At 47.0% G+C, this 9,784-nt stretch overlaps 1 pseudogene; it reads left to right on the top strand.

Moving 5' to 3' along the window:
- Positions 1 to 761: 761 nt before the first annotated feature.
- Positions 762 to 9,100, top strand: LOC122035758 (annotated as a pseudogene).
- Positions 9,101 to 9,784: the final 684 nt, after the last annotated feature.

Genomic DNA, 9,784 nt, shown 5'->3' with positions numbered 1-9,784 from the left:
TAATCAGGCGAAGCAGCCGAGCGAGACGCAAGAAGCAAGTTAATCAGGCGACCTCTCTGCTCCCAGGCTCTCCTCACTATGAAGAATCAGTATAAAAGCTATAATTCGACCAGACCACTCACTCTGTTGGAAGTAAGCCATGACTTTCTTTCTTATTATTATAGTGGGTTCCTTTTCTACGCTATCAAGACTGAAGTCTGATAATCATTCTCAGCACACTAGGCCTTCTCTCAGTCGATACTCCACCATGCCGTCCAGCGCTCCCGACCGCCGTCCCCACTGAATGAGCTGAGCCCGGAGATTCGGAGTGATTCAATTCCCCGAACGAATGTTCCTTAGCCTTCTAAACCGACAAGGTCCACCGGATCTCGCTTGACTGATGGCGGACTCTCGAGCTCGCTTGGCGCCGGCTAGGCTCGTTTTCTCGGTTTGACTAAGCCCTCCCCATCGCTTGCCAAAGCTGACCTAGATCTATAATGAGTGTCCTGGCCCCTTTCATTAATAGCTCAAGTAAGCCCTATCCTTTCTCAATGCCTCATCAAGTTAGTCAAGCCATTGATAATCATCTGCACAAGAATCTCCTTCGCCTTTTACTTCAAATGATGGGAATCCTATCGATGCATAGGCATCGCCTCTCGATCCAATCCGTCTTCCCTTGCCTTCCCAACAGCAATATATTATGTTCACTCCACAAAGAAGACTCATTTCTTATATAACATATAATTCAATGGCTGACCTTCCCTAAAGGGCTTTAATGGAACATGCCTAGGGCAGAGAAAGGTAAGTTTATATAGCCCGATAGGCAAAGACCTTCAGAGAGGGCACTTCGTGGCGGCTCTATTTTCACTATGCTCCACCGTTAGAGAAGAAAGAAAATCAAAAGAATTTTAAAATAAAAAAGAAGAAATTGTATTCAAATAGAAAAGAAGAATTTGAATTAAAAACTTATATTATAATTAGAATTCTTATTTAAATAAGTATAAAAATATTGAATTAGAGTTTTCATTTAAAATACTTTGCTGATGGGAATTTTAGGCGGTAAGTTCAACTTTTTTTTTTAATTCAGGTCCAAGTCATTAGGCAAAATCAGAATTAGGCGAAAAACACGGGTTTTACAACTTTTTTCTAACTTCTGTACCATTTGCTTAAGCAAATTCTCTTTATGCCAAAAACACGGGTTTTACAACTTTAAAATACTGCTGATGGGTTTTTTAGGCTCTTTTTCGCTGGTAATTTGACGTTCTTCACAAACCAATCGTTTCGCGGAAAGAAGTTTTTTATATATAAGGCAAATTTTCTTCTTTTTTGATCCCTTAGGTCGGTATCCATAAGAAAGACTGTTGGCGTGGAGACAGATTTTTGGCCCCTTCAAAAGGAAATGCGGGCAGGGTAGAGCTCGGCAGAGGGTTCGAGAATAGGGTCCTGTCCTTAAGATTCAGATAAGAAAAGAGTTCCAAACCTTTATGCATGCACCTCCGTACAAGTGCTACGTACAAGTTCCGTCCAGAATGATTGGGAAAGATCAAACCAATTTGAACCGCTCACATCACAGTAGTCGTAGCGTAAAGGCCGTAAGTCGAGGGGCAGCCATAACATAAGGCTATTCCTTTCACACCTCTCTCTCTATCTATAGATAGAGGGAGATCCGCTGCGTGAGCAACCCGACTGTGCCTTACATGTGCTCTACAGGTCGCACTCCATCTTTCTTCCCAACGAGCCCTTTTTTCTTTTGATTTTGAAGACGGGCCTTGCGTTCGGTTCGAAAGGCATGGTTTTCAGTATGTCTCCAGATAGGGCCCCACTAGTCCGGCTAGCTAGTGAGCGGTTCTTTCGGGCGGGCATCTACTGCAACGCAAGCACCATTGTTCGCCACCACCCGAAAAGCAAAAGATTCGAGAGTCCAGGCTGAAAATACATGCATAGATAGTGGTCTAATGCCAAGGCCGACGACGGAAGCTCGGGACGGAGCCGTATGAGGTGGAAGTCTCACGTACGGTTCTCTGAGAAGGGAGTGGCTACCTACTGGAGCTTCGACCAAGCACCACCGGTCAATTCCGCTTTTGGGCCACCCCTTACTCTACCATTATTATAGGGGTATGGGGTTCGAGACAAAGAAGGATCAAGGCAGCATATCAGTTTTTCCTTTATACTTTTTTACTTGGATCTCTTTTTATGCTATTAGCTATTCTGTTGATTCTTCTCCAAACAGGAACCACCGATTTACAAATATCATTAACCACAGAATTTAGTGAGCGGCGCCAAATCTTTCTATGGATTGCTTCTTTCGCCTCTTTCGCCGTCAAAGTGCCTATGGTACCTGTTCATATTTGGTTACCCGAAGCTCATGTAGAGGCACCTACGGCTGGATCCGTCATCTTGGCAGGAATTCTTTTAAAATTGGGAACCTACGGGTTTTTCAGATTTTCAATACCCATGTTTCCCGAAGCGACACTTTGTTCCACTCCTTTCATTTATACTCCAAGCGCGATTGCTATAATATATACTTCCTCGACCACTTTAAGACAGATCGATCGATCTTAAGAAGATCATAGCTTACTCCTCAGTAGCTCATATGAATCTGGTGACTATTGGTATGTTTAGTCGGGCGGCGGCCCTTAGGTCACCTATTTTGAGTTATGGACACAGAAGGCCAAAACATGTGTGCCGGGCGTGCGACCCATCAACCTACTAGCAATGGGGGAGAAAACATAGCATGTCGCAATAAAAGCGTCGATTCGAGGCGTCAGCAATGCCGTCTGTTCCAAAAACAAAAGCCCCTTAGCGCCCCGGGACGGGAGTGGAGGGCGGCCCTCCGCGCAGGCAAGAGCAGCACCGGCTCTACGAAAGTCAGAATCTAATTAATATCGAATCTTTCTGTTGGCTTTCCCAATTCATCCGTGAATAAGAATTCAAGGGCGTGAAGCGAGTGCTTCTAGCTGCTTCGCTTTATTTTATTATGGCGGCTATGTTTTCGCGGCGGAAATGAACGAAAAGCGAGATTCACGTGCTATTTTCAAATCGATTGATAGATAGCCAACTCTGTTCTGATAGATCGAAAGAGATAGAGAGGGAATCTATCAAGAATAAGGGGAAATCCCCTATTTCTATCTATTGATGAGACAACTATCTTTTCATGATCCATCAGAAAAGAAAGAAATCGATATGTATCTGATGGAGTCTACATCGTACATAGAGCGCCCAAGCTCTTTTTAGGCCAGCTCAGTTCTCTTATCCATCGGTCCAATGCACTGGGCTCATCTCATGGGTAGATCAGTAGTAGTTTTGAATGCCATAAAATACTTATGATGGGGATAAGAGGGTGCTAGGGAAAAAGCTCATTTGTGTTCTTCGCCGCCTCGACGCATTCCCCGGCATCGTCCCACACAGAAAGAAAGAGCGCTCCGCCCCGGCCCGACCTGTAGGTCCGCTAACGTAAAGCGAGGAGTTGAGCCTGAACTAGCGAACCGAAGTCACTTTCGGAACTCCTACAGCTAAGATGTGTCCAGTCCAGCGGGAACGCGCAGCGCAAACGAACGTGAGCTGCTATACCTTTTCCCCCTAAGGTCATCGGGGACCGAGTGGTAAGGCCATGATATGCAGGGGAAAATCTCACTCATTCTTCTATTGGGGACAGGTGCACGAACGACAACTCCAAACGTCACACATCCGCCGCCTACCTACCGTTTAGGTGGCACCAGCGAGATCCAGCTCACGGTAAGGAAGTGTCGCGGCTGCTCCACTCCGCTGCGGTCTGATGAACTGAACTTCGTTGCCTTCCCGCGCGCGAAGCGAATGGGCGCTGTGCCGTGGGTCAGTTTCGGGGCGGAGAGTGAAGAGAGACCAGAAGAATGATGAATTTGGATCGACGAGCTTTTTCAGCCCAAAAACTAAGAATCAATGGAATCGTTGTCTATCCATGAAGATCTATTATATCTCTATATCTAGGGGATCTCTCTATACATATAAAATGGCATGATATGATCGCCTTTGTTTGATATGTTCATTCAGTACCAATACAAACTCAAACTACGCCAAAGTGGAAGGGCCACTATAGAAGCTAGAAGTAGCTAGCCTATAGTAGTCGGCCTAACCAAAGCGTCACGACAAGATCAAATTAGCCTTATGAATTGAATCTGAAGTAGGGGGCTTAGCCCGCCCGCCTACCAATCAAAGAGGCTGAGAGTAAGCGTAAGCTCACCCGTAAGCTCTTCGAGCTTCCCTTCATTCGCTTCGCGGGAGCCGCACAGCACATAGCTGGAAGTCAGAGGGCCCATACTACCTGCCTAACCCTTCGCTCCGAGGGACCGTAGATCGGAAAGCGCCTTCTAAAGCACCCCATTCATCCAAAAGAGAAGGGGCCTATTTATTTGCATGACCTCTGCAGATTTGACCCTATCTAGACCCGGAGCCACTCCCCTAGCGGTCCTGCCACCACGCCGCAGAACGGGAGCTCGTGTGGAACCTTTTCTTTCTGGCGTAAGAGCGGTAGAACGTAACAAAATATTACGGCCGCCTAACATAGGGGCCGGAGGTACGGTAAACTCGGCCAAAATATGACACCCGAAGGGCCCGACGCGCACAATCCTATCCTATCCGAGTCCGAGTTTACCCCTTGCACTTCGGACAGCCATCTGTAGCATCATAAGGAGGACCTCCCTTTCGAGGTAGAAAAAGAGTATGGTACATAGGAGGTTGGTCTTTCTCAACGTGGTGTATAGCACGAAAAACCTTTCGATACAAGATAAGGCCGTTCAAATGAAAGAAAAAAAATTCTTCCTTTTTTGATTCTTTCTCTTTCCCCCTCGGGATTCTGGAGGGAGGGGAAAGGCTTAGGCCTACCTATCCCGATAGGACCCCATAAAAGAACGGGAGCAGTTGAGAGGTTCCATATTGCCGAGACGAAGGGCAGCACTTCTGTACGTGATCGTAGTATGTCACGTCGTCTCGTCCTCGCAGCATCGAAGAGTACCTATGCACTATGTTCCGATTCACTGATAAGGAAGATAGAGTTGGGGTGGGGTCTACGATGTGATACTCAAGTATGACCCGGAGAGATACATGCTAACTATGGGTAGGAAGCAGGAACCTTTATGTAAATAATTTAGGGGGGTTAGAGATCTCTTATACTACCATCGATCGACAGAGCGGAACGACCAGAAAAAAGAAGTGAAGTTAGAAAGCCGTATGATAGGTGGTCACTATCTTGTACGGTTCGGGGGGTAATCGGCGTACTCCGATCAGTGGGGGGGAATCTTTGGCTCTATCGAACATACAGGGAATTGGAGGTAGCATTCTACCGATGTCAAGTCTAGGACTGCTTTCTTCAGCCCTTTTTCTATGTGTTGGTGTTCTATATGACCGACATAAGACTCGACTTGTTAGATATTACGGAGGTTCAGTGAGCACCATGCCGAATCTCCCTACCATTTTCTTCTCTTCCACTTTGGCCAATATGAGTTCACCTGGTACTAGCAGTTTTCTCGGGGAATTTCTAATCTTAGTAGGAGCTTTCCAAAGAAATAGCTTAGTAGCGACATTAGCTGCGCTTGGGATGATTTTAGGCGCGGCCTATTCCCTTTGGCTATATAATCGTGATCGTGCGGTTTCTGGGAATTTCAAACCCTCTTTCCTCCATAAATTCTCCGATCCAAATGGCAGAGAAGTTTCCATATTTCTACCTTTGATTGTTGGAGGGGCGACCGTCCGTTAAACTACCAAAAAAACAAGGGTAAACCAATGTGATCATGACATTCTAGGTGCTTGCGATGGCACGGATGCGACTTCCCTCAGTTGGTTTGGGTGGCATAGCCCGTTGCAGAAGTCCCCCCCCCTTTTTTTTATCCATTTCTTTACTGGAGCCAAAGCTTGACTTTACTAAACTAATCTGGCTCGCGCTAGGCGCTTACCTTTTTTGGCTGAGCCGTATCTTGCTGGGTGGGACCGATAGAAAGAAAGGACGGGGGGCGACCATGCATGGCACTTCTCGACCGTGTCTCCGAGGGACAGTTGAACGAGCGACTCATGAATGCTGCCGGGTTGGACGAGCCAATAACTCGAACGCGTTCGGTCTTTTTTTTTGAGCAAGAATCACAGCCTTACCTTATCTTCACCATGATACGGACTCCGACGTTCTTATGGCGGAGCACGAGGAGATTTATCATCAATATGATAATGGGAATGGAAAGCAGAAGCACGACTGGGGTCTTTGTGGTCCAAGATAATCAAACCATCAGTAAGAGTAAGGTAAGCATGACACTTTTTGGTAGTACCGGTGAACCAGATGGCCGCGGCGATGGAATCTGGGACGGAGGACTTGTAGTATCTCTCTAGATCTGGCAAAAGCGAAAGAACCCCTAACATAATTCGAATGGAGGCTGACGGCTGAGCCCACTCTGGCCTCGCAGGGCGGGCCCCTGTGGTTGCGAGCTGGAGCTGCCATAGCTTATGGCTAGAGCAATGGGAGGGCCCCAGCAGAGAGCAAAGTCAGGATAACGAGCGCGGAGCCCGCTTGGCGGGCGGCAGGGGCAGCGGGCAAGTGCTTGGTAGGCCAAGAGCCCAGTGAACCGGGCGGGGCACTCGAAGAAAGGGGGGCACACTAAGCAGAGAAATTGGCCCCGCTCCGCTTTCTTAAAAGCAAGGACCACTACGGGAGGTCAAACCAAGGACCTATGGAAGTCGGGGCCCCGGTCAATATTGGATCAAACAATAGGGGGCCGTAGCACTGACCCAATTCAATACAATAGGGTAAAAGATCGTACAGTTCCCTACCGAGACAAACTCTCAACGGATCCTCGGCGCGCTGGGCATACCTCTTCCGCGCGTCTTTCTCGTGGCGGGAACAGAACAAGAGGGAAAGACCCGGCCGACCGGCCCAGGGCTCGAGGGCGAGCTTTCTTTATTTAAGAGAGAATGGGAAGTGAGTCGAAAGGCTTCCGTTTCCGTTCTTGGTTTGGGGGCTTTCGGGCCCCTCTCGATCTTTTTCGTAGTTGAGAAGGGGGAAGGAGTCTAAATCAATGAACATTAATGAACCATCATTGATGGACGTTGCACATGACACGATCAATTCGACTCAAGGTCCGGCGCTAATAGAAGTAGCTTACTTTCCTAGTAGCGAAGGTGCCAGGGCAGGGCTTTTTTCGTAGTAATAGTGGGCCGGTCTCATGAGATCTATGCCGGCCGTCGGAATCAAACGAAGGTCGAAGGACCATTCAATTCATGTTGGGGCATAGCGGCGACCTCGCCTGGCGCCATTCCCGGACCTAGCAGCAGACGGGCGGGCCGTGCCTGAATTCAGACCGGACCAGACTCTTCTTTGTTTGAGCTGCTCCCACGCACGCAGACCGGAAGATCTCACTTGTCCTGGACTGGAACAAGTACGTAGAGATCTTCGTGGGACCGTGGAGGGAGTCGCAATCGGTCTTTTCTAGGATTCCAACTCACGCCACACATGGAGATTTTTCCATTGATAGATAAGAGGCCCCCCTTGAACAAATTCTTAAAGGTTAGGTTACTACCTGCTTCTACGGAAGAGGTTGACTTTGTACCACCCGGAGGTCATATAGATCGGAATCCGGAGCGATAAGAACGAAAGGGTTGGTGTGGCCACAGTTACAACTACTAGCGCTTCAAAAGGCTTAGATTCGTTGGGCGCTACTGAAAGCCCTTTTTTAGGTCGTCTAATAAGGTAGGTGTAAGCCCCGAAAGCCTTTGGTACTTCGGTAGGGCGAGCAGCCCTTAAACCAAAAAAAAGTGGAACCCGCATTTCATTCTCTATTTGGCCCACTCCACCCAAGAGCGCTTATGTTATAGGGGAACTCATGGCTGGAAACAACCCTTATGGTTTGTTTTGATATCCGGCAGGAATCAAAAAAAAAGTCCAGGTTGGTTGGTGAGCCTAGTGATAGGAGACTATCTAGCTTGGTTCGGAGAGCACTTGTTGGGTTAAAGATTCTTTGCTAAATGTTAGGCCATAATGCTGAGAACTCTTGACCCTACTTGTTTGGATGGGTCTTCACCCCAAAGTGTTCCCGGACTGCATGCATACATCCGTAAGTAACTTAGTGCAACATGGGAAATTGAATTGAGAGGAATCAGCAAAGAAAAGAAAAAGAGGTCAACAACATCTTAATGTATTTTGAGAGATTGTCCTGGGGCTGAGGAGTGTGAATCTTTTTTAGCCAAGAGCTTGACCGGGTGAACCAGCATATAGTGCAAAGCGCCTTTTCGGAAAAGTCCAGTTCAAGACAAAGAAAGGGAAAAGCCCAATTCCTGTATCCAAAACGCATGACCCCGATCCGACCTCTTATTCAAAAGCCAAGGATCACGGTGTGAAGAAGAGGAAGACAGGTCATTGGAAGAGAGCAGAGGTACGAGAGGAAAGGAAGACTCTTACCATCGATTCCATTGTTCTTTGTCACTGAGGTCCAAACAGGCCAGAAAGCAAAATCAGATGACGATGATGGTCTGCCTAACTTGAATTCAGCTATGGATTCCAATAAACGTGTTACCAGACCTTCCTTATCGGCGGAGATTGGGTCCGGCCAGTCCCTAGGTCTCCATGAATTGCCTCGTTTGGAACTGTCGAGGGCTTGGGAACCAAAAGTTCGAGCTCTCCGTGAGCTCATTCGTAAAGAAGATCCCTCCCTAGTGAAACTAAATGTAAACTGGGGAATATCTAAAAGTGAAAAGAATCACTCAGGTTGTTTGTAATTGCATTGCGGGGGAAGTGAGGGCTAAGTCAGGAGGGCTGGCACTCTTGTGGGAGAAGGAGGTTTCGGTGGTAGTTCAGAGCTATTCCCAAAGGCATATTAATGCTATTGTAGAAATTAGCGATAATCAACTTAGATGGAGATTGACAGGGTTTTATGGATAGCCGGAAAGAGCAAAAAGGAAGGGGGCTTCTCTTAGGCAAAATTGGGAACTTCAGGACTTAAGGGATGCCTTAGATAATTGCAGGTTATTTGACCTGGGGTGCATATGGTATCAGTATACGTGGTGCAATCGTAGAATGACTACTGGCACAACTAAGGAGAGACTGGACAGAATAGTGCTACACAAGAATGGATTTCTCTGTTTCCTGGAGCAAAGGTTATTCCTTTCTTTTCTCATCGTTCGGACCACATTCCCATTATTTTGAGGACTGTTGAATAGAGAGAATTGGCTCATGGGTCGAGTAATAAGAATAAATTCAAATTGGAAGCTATGTGGGTGAAATCAGACGAGTGTGAAGAAGTAATTAAACAGCAATGGGACTTAGATGCTGATGGGAACGCTGCTCATAGGGTTTGGGAGAAAGTTAAAGCTTGCAGAGTGGGCTTGATTAATTGGAGTCAGTCTGCTTTTGGGAACAGTAAGAAGAATTTTTAGTAATTTAAGGAAAAAACAAAATGGATTGGAAGAGTCCGACTTACTAGGTTTAGGAAGCGTACCCTAGTTCGCATTGTCTCATCTTAAAAGATAGATCCGATTGGATCCTCCGGGGCGACCTGCTATTCCCGCTGAGAAGTGTGTTAACTATCATTCATTCCATCTATGTTCTCCTGTAAAGACTCTTTCAGACCTTGCTTTTGCCTTGCTTGATGCTTCGATCGAGCTAGCTATGGGCCAGAGCCAGAACTCGTATCCACCAAAATCACATAGAACACGAGGGCCAGGACGAAATCAGAGCTCCCCAAAGCCGGGAGCGAGGACCGGAGCTCGAAAACAAGCCTTGAATTCTCATTCAATAAACAGAAAAGCTACCACAGACAAGCTATTTGAAGAAGAGAAAGAACAGCGGAAAAGA

Source organism: Zingiber officinale, unplaced genomic scaffold, assembly GCF_018446385.1.
Source record: "Zingiber officinale cultivar Zhangliang unplaced genomic scaffold, Zo_v1.1 ctg103, whole genome shotgun sequence".
NCBI classification, from domain to species: domain Eukaryota; kingdom Viridiplantae; phylum Streptophyta; class Magnoliopsida; order Zingiberales; family Zingiberaceae; genus Zingiber; species Zingiber officinale.
Note: the sequence above shows the minus strand (reverse complement) of the source record. Positions and strands in the feature narration are given on the sequence as shown.